At 26.4% G+C, this 7,899-nt stretch overlaps 1 protein-coding gene across 1 annotated transcript in view; it reads right to left on the reverse strand.

Moving 5' to 3' along the window:
* Positions 1–3,052, reverse strand: part of LOC107439966 (nuclear receptor dissatisfaction) — an 86,240-nt gene extending 83,188 nt beyond the window's left edge. The window contains exon 1 of the mRNA XM_016052725.3: positions 2,312–3,052. The gene's annotated coding sequence lies outside the window, so the exon portion shown is untranslated. The remainder of the gene's footprint in view (positions 1–2,311) is intronic.
* Between the last annotated feature and the right edge of the window lie 4,847 nt (positions 3,053–7,899).

A 7,899-nucleotide genomic window follows, 5' to 3' on the forward strand; every position in this document is an offset into this window, starting at 1 on the left:
GTAGCTATTAAACCTGATTTGATGTTTATTACGTCCACATTCCTGTGATGCTATTTGTCAGATTTTGATAGCCTTTTTGTTTTAACCTCTCTTTACGAATCCTAGTGCATACATTTTTTTTGTTTTTATTTTTGATAAGAAGTCTAAAAATAAATATTAAGGGTTATATTTGCGGAACACATTGTATACAAATAATGCATGAATAAATAATAATGAAAGCAATAAAATGCAAGAACACCGTAGATTACTGTTCTTGAACCATTTCAGGAATCCAGCATTGAAATTGGCATTTATTAAGCCTTGATTTCATGCAAGGAGTACTATTTTTCCCTCCTACTTTGAAATGGGAAAAAGACTAAGCATAAAGTCACAATCAAATTAAAGTTATGAAAAGTTGTATTTTGAATGCTTCTTTTTAATCTGAATTAAATTTTTACTGGATTAATAAATTCTAACAATATCTGATTTGTTATGACTGAAAAATGTAAGAATACTTAATTTAAGAACTAATTATTAATATTTTATTCACTAAAATGTAAGCAGTTGGTTTTCTCTTAATGAAGAAATTTTTATCTTCCTTCTGATCTTTCTCAGCTGATATGACAGTGGATAACTTGAATGAAATTTTTTTTTTACTGAATTTCGTTTCAAAAATATTAAATCTTTTTTGTAATTTATTAGCACTTTTTAAATTATTTCTAAAATCAATTTTTAGAAATAAAATTTTTAAATTCCAAAAATCAAGTATGTACACCTTGTCATAGTATTCTAGAAATGTAGAATTTTCCAACTAAAAAAGAATATTTTTGAAATTCTATTCAGTATTTTCCCCGAAAAATGTAAATCAAAATTTGCCATTTTATTAGGCTTAAAAATAGAAGAACCGGAGGTGTTAATTAAAAAATAATTTTTAATTAATTTAATCAAATATCCAATATTTTATAAGAAATTATAAAAAGTCAAATACCCAAATCAGGATAGAGTATAGTTTTTGCTACATATAAATAAAACAGAACGTGAATCAAGCACAAATAAAAGTGTACAGAACATAGTACTATACCCGGACATAGTACTATAGTTTCAGTTCTGTAAGCAAAAATCTTCCTCAGTTTCGAAACACAAAATGACAGAACATAATAACGAGACAAACGCGTTGTAAAAAAGTAGTTTAACCAGTAAAGATAGAAGAACAAGCTTGAACGAGATAATAAAGAGTGGAGCTAAGAAATATGTGTGAGGAGGTTTGATGGTAATCTCACAGTGTAAGATTTGAAAAAAATATTACAAAAAGTTTTCATACTTTGGAGGAAAATTGGGTACTAGAAAGATCATTAGATAAATAATTAAATCTTTTAATAATATGAATTATTCCCAAAAATCAAAGTCGATAGATGAGGAGCATTATTGGATGATATTATCAGAAAAAAACTCAAACCTATGATTATAATTCCAACAATGTGGGGTAATGGAAGATGGTTTAATATCCAGATTTTTGACACATCTTACATGTTAAATCGAAGTTTATAAGTGCGTTATTTTCAGTGAACATAAGACCACACTGACAAAAGTTTTGATAAATACGCTATTTATTTATCAATATCAGCAATTGGGTCTTTATGGATGGTAAAACTTAGTTTGTTTTCTGGGAACAAAACGACTTTAATATCAAATTTATTTAAAAACCTAGCAACTTAAGAACTAATTTTCAGATAATATGGTAAAACCATAAAATTTTTGAAGTTCAAATTAGAGAGTTTGTTGGGTTTCGTGACTAATTTTACTCTGGATGAAATCAATATTAGAAAGAATTCCACGGTCAAAAGCGATAGCTGAAGTTATAGGAATTCTTCATTGAAAAATTTCTCCAAATTTTGTATTATATTATACTGATAATTTTAGCTGTTATTTTGAAATTATCAATAACTTAAAGTTTTTTCTGACAACACGCATGAAAATTAAATAATTGCTCATTAATTACTATAGTTAAATATTTGTACATTATGTAATAAAATTCTATTGGTTCTACTTTTTAATTGTTAACATTATGTTTTATACTACATTATCTGATAAAATTACTAATTTGTAACATAAATTTATTATTTAAAAAAAAGAAAGAAAAAAGATATTTCATAAGAAAGAATAGAATATATTTCAGGCTATTATTCATAAAATTATTTTTTTCCCCAAATTATTTATATTGCATTAATTTTATTTAAACAAGTATAATCAAAGGAGTATAAGCTTTTTAAAAATGACTCGAACATCTTATATACAACGAACTGAATTTAGAATGATAAAATGTTATGCTTACCTTACTAGCAAACAAGTCGTTTCACCGGTCGAGAACAGCTTGGAGCTTTTGAAATTCACAATAAACAAAAGTGATTGCTTTAAAGTTAGAAATGTTTTCAATTCAGTTCATATGTCATATCAATGTTTAATTATCGTCTGATAAACTATCTTTCTAAAAATATAAACTTTGCAAAGATATACAACAGTTTTAGCTCTTTATAATATCGTTTTATCTTTCACAAATCGTTTGAAATTTCAAATCGTTTGAAATTCATTTTTCAAATGTTCATTAGACAAGTTTTTTTTACACCTAGAATTAAAACAAAGTTTATTCTTCCTGATTTTATTCTGTAAAATATTTTTCAATAGCTAAGAAAATTATTCCAGATTTTCTAAGAATACTTGTTTGTGGATTATGAAATATGTAATTAAGGGCTACAAATATTTGGCCTATATTAATTACAGATTCGAATTATTAACAGACTGGCAATGAATAATTGGTTTTTACTGCAATATATAACTCTGTTCTTTAATAATTTATCAAAATAACAAAAACTTCAACTGATATCATTGCAAAAATGTAACAATTTGAGAACAAACGAAGTATTTTATATGTCCCATTCTACAAGTTCTTCATTTTTATATTTCCCTCGTGTGAAAAACAGCTCTGGCCGAGTGGCTAATACACTTTAAAATGATGCAACACATTGAGATGTTATTTTATGTACAACCGCCACAATGCCATGCCGCGAATTAAAAGAGTTCGTGAACATGGGACCCATAGGTGAAAACTTTCCAATGCTCTGCGCATATTTCCCGCCTTCTTGGCAAATGAGGAGGAAGTTTATTGGTTGATGAATCAACCTAAGGCGGAGTCAATTTGGACCACGTGTAAAAGAGCTTTTGTTAGGATTCGCTCGGTGAATGGCTCTTGAGTTCTCACATGATGCCTGCTTTTATGATGTAGTTAAATGTTTTAGTAGAGATAAATGAAATATTAATAACTTGATGTGAAGTTATATTATTAATATTTAGTTATTGCGTGACTCAATTTTATTATTTATAAATTTTGTTTAGTGCTTCAGATGAAATTAATATAAATGTTTTTTTTTTTTAAATGATTGTCCTTTATTTAAAATTTTCTTGTGATGTTTATTAGTAAATCAAACTTATTCATAACTTCAATCTCAGGCATAAAAAATTAATAAAATGAAATTTAAAATCTTTAAAAAAATTATTGTTTTAAATTTTAATACAGCCCACTTAAATATTAAGTGAATAATTAATTAATTAATTAATTAATTTTGTCAATTTTTAACCTCTCCTCTTGTAAGCAAATAACAACTACGCACGTATACTTATGCAAAATTTTGTGTTTAAATAATACTTATAAAATTTTATGATATTCTCATGATACTAAAAAATCTTTTAAATAAAATTCACTTTTCAAATTACTTCTAGTCTACCTGATTTATTTAATTTCTATCCTATTTAACCGTTCTATTTTATCTTTTCTATTAATTCCAATTTTTTCTAAAGTTTAGAACACAGAAGGTAAATAAAATGCGTGAAGTATATTTTTCATTATTATTTTTTTAATTTAATTTTCTTAGAGCATCATTTCTTTTAAAAATGCAGCTAATTAAAAGTTTTTGTTAATAACGGGAATTCAGCGTTTTACACAAACATGAATTAGATTCTTTCTGACCAAGTCAGCAAAATGTGCAAAATAAGAAATCCCTCTTCACCTCTTCAGCTGTTTTCGAAGTAATTCGTATTCCTCATATAATAATAAATATTGTGTTTTAATGTTAACAAAGTACTACTTAATTTCTTTTAAAAATAAAAAAATAAAAAACTTCGATTTGTATTTAACTTTTTTGCTGTAAGACAGTGTTTTTTTTATTAAAAAATAAGTAAATAAAATTATAAAAAAAGAATCGTCTTTATTGATAAAAACAAATTTAAAAAAATAAAAAGTCATAGTTTATGTACCTCATTCCTGATGCAGAACTATAGTTTTAAACAATGCATCCGTACCATCTTGCTATAAAATATTATCTAACCTTCAAAGCGGACAAACAGCTTAAATATTTTAAAAGTTATTAAACTTTTTTTCAAAAATTGCCAATTTGGCGAGAATTTTCCATGTAAACAAAAAATTACTAAAATTAATAAATAATTCTAAATTTTTGAGAATGGTAGGAGCGATAAGCAGCGTTCGAGTAACTTTTTAAGTATTAAAAAAATAGCGAACACACGTTTTTCTGACCGCAAAATTGTGGCTATTCTTTTCCCGTTTCAGGGCATTTTCAGAATTAACATACAGAACCCTGACTAAAGATACGCTTAACTTGACCGAACAGTCACGCTTAACTGTTGAAAACTCACAACAGTTATGAAAATAGCATATTATTCGTAAAAAAAAAAAGAGAAATTTCATGTGACAGGTCCGGGGCGTGATTCTATTTTTCAAAATCAGGAACAAATTTTGCTGGTTCTGAAAATTACTACTTGCAAAATGGGTTAATTTTTAAAGCGGTAAAGCAATACATTTTGTAATGCACAAAATTCAACGTTATCATTGTTTTGTAACATATTGCAAAAAAAAAAAAAAAAGAAGAAAGAAAAAAAAAAGATATTTGAAAATAAATATTAAATAGTTATACTCGTATGAAAGTTGAAAGTTTAAATACACAAATGCCCCATTCCGTATGCGTCATTAGTAATAATATAGTATTAAAATTTCGAGAATTCAAAAGCGTTGTCAATCTGAAAGCAATACAACTAATCCGTAATAACTGCCGAGAAAATGATTTGTAAACGACGTTGATTTGCGACAGCATAGTCGCGAATTGAACGAGTCAAAAAGTGATTAGTCAAATTTGAAATTCTCGCGTTGTAATAATATTAGATTAAAAATATCATTATTTAAAAAAAACTATGAGAAGAAGACTATAAAAACAAAAAATATCTGCCGAAAAAATGGATGTAAATTAACCGTCGAATAGTCGCGCATAAATCATGCCAAGAAGTCAGAACTCTAATTTGAAATTCGCGCTTTAATAACATCGTATTAGAAATTTTAGATATTGAAAAGTGACGCGGGGGAAAAGAAAAAAAAAACGAAAAAGAAGAAGAAAAAAAATCGATAAAGAAGAAAAAAAATCGAAAAATTTAGACTATCAGAAATTACAAGCAGTCTTTTCAACTGCGAATTAAAATTTCGGCACAAAGTAGTTTTTAACCTACAGATTAATTCTTTAGATTTCAGATAATATTATAGATTCACATAATTCTATAGACTCAATAAATCTATAGATAATTTTATTATTCCGTAAATTTTTTATTCCATTGAATAATTTCATTCAGTAAAATAATAATAATTATATACTATAATTTATTCTGCAGAATAATATTTTTATTCCATAAAATAAAAAATAAAAACTTATTGTTGAAAACCGTACTGTTGTAATATTCGGTAACATTAGGGGAGAGTGGGGTCAATTGTAACAGGACACTATTGTAACAGAGTAAAAATTTCGAGTGTCGGGTTCTAGATTTGGTTCCTAGGTGGCGCAAAAAGTGTATTTAATAAATCTACATGTACACCCCTGCTGGCAACCATTTTTATGTACTTTTGAAAGAGTTACATCACAAAAGATATTTTCACGCTANTTTTATGTACAACCGCCACAATGCCATGCCGCGAATTAAAAGAGTTCGTGAACATGGGACCCATAGGTGAAAACTTTCCAATGCTCTGCGCATATTTCCCGCCTTCTTGGCAAATGAGGAGGAAGTTTATTGGTTGATGAATCAACCTAAGGCGGAGTCAATTTGGACCACGTGTAAAAGATCTTTTGTTAGGATTCGCTCTGTGAATGGCTCTTGAGTTCTCACATGATGCCTGCTTTTATGATGTAGTTAAATGTTTTAGTAGAGATAAATGAAATATTAATAACTTGATGTGAAGTTATATTATTAATATTTAGTTATTGCGTGACTCAATTTTATTATTTATAAATTTTGTTTAGTGCTTCAGATGAAATTAATATAAATGTTTTTTTTTTAAATGATTGTCCTTTATTTAAAATTTTCTTGTGATGTTCATTAGTAAATCAAACTTATTCATAACTTCAATCTCAGGCATAAAAAATTAATAAAATGAAATTTAAAATCTTTAAAAAAATTATTGATTTAAATTTTAATACAGCCCACTTAAATGTTAAGTAAATAATTAATTAATTTTGTCGATTTTTAACCTCTCCTCTTGTAAGCAAATAACTACGCACATATACTTATGCAAAATTTTGTGTTTAAATAATACTTACAAAATTTTATGATATTCTTATGATTGAACATAGTACTAAAAAAAAATTTGAAATAAAATTCACTTTTCAAATTACTTCTAGTCTACCTGATTTTTTTTAATTTCTATCCTATTTAACTGTTCTATTTTATATTTTTTATTAATTCCATTTTTTTTCTAAAGTTCACATAAGGTAAATAATATGCGTGAAGTATACTTTTCATTATTATTTTTTTTAAATTTAATTTTCTTAGAACATCATTTCTTTTTAAAATGCAGCTTATTAAAAGTTTTTGATAATAACGGGAATTCAGCATTTTACACAAACATGAATTAGATTCTTTCTGACCAAGTCTGCAAAATAAGAAATCCCTCTTCACCTCTTAAGCTGTTTTCGCATTAATCGTATGCCTCATATAATAATAAATATTGTGTTTTAATGTTAAGAAAGTACTACTTAATTTTTTTTAGAGAGAAAAAAAGAAAAAACTTTGATTTTAACTTTTTTGCTGTAAGACAGTGTTTTTTTTTATTTAAAAAATAAATAAATAAATAAAATTTAAAAAAAAAAAACTTTCTTATTGTGAAAAACAAATTTAAAAAAATAAAAAGTCATAGTTTATACACTTACTCCTGATGCAAAAATATAATTTTAAACTATGTATCGATACCATCTTGCCTAAAAAAATTATCTGACCTTTAAAGCAGACAAACAGCTTAAATATGTTAAAAGTTATTAAACTTTTTTCAAAAATTGCCAATTTGGCGAGAATTTTCCATCTAGACAAAAATTACTAAAATTAATAAATAATTTTAAATTTTTGAGAATGATAGGAGCGATAAGCAGCGTTCGAGTAGCTTTTTAAATATTAAAAAAATAGCGAACAAACTTTTTCTGACCGCAAAATTGTGACTATTCTTTTCCCGTTTTGGGGCATTTTCAGAATTAACAGAATACAGAGCGCTGACTAAAGATACGCTTAACTTGACCGAACAGTCACGCTTAACTGTTGCAAACTCACAACAGTTATGAAAATAGCATATTATTCGTAAAAAAAAAAAAAAAAGAGAGAGAAATTTCATGTGACAGATCCGGGGCGTGATTCTATTTTTCAAAATCAGTAACAAATTTTGCTGGTTCTGAAAATTACTACTTGTAAAATGGATTAATTTTTAAGGCGGTAAAGCAATACATTTTGTAATGCAGAAAATTCGGCGTTATCATTGTCTTGTAACATATTGTAAAAAAAAAAAAAAAAAAAAAAAAAAAAAAAAAAAAAAANAAAAAAAAAAAG

Source organism: Parasteatoda tepidariorum, chromosome 9 (genome assembly GCF_043381705.1).
Source record: "Parasteatoda tepidariorum isolate YZ-2023 chromosome 9, CAS_Ptep_4.0, whole genome shotgun sequence".
Classification (NCBI taxonomy): domain Eukaryota; kingdom Metazoa; phylum Arthropoda; class Arachnida; order Araneae; family Theridiidae; genus Parasteatoda; species Parasteatoda tepidariorum.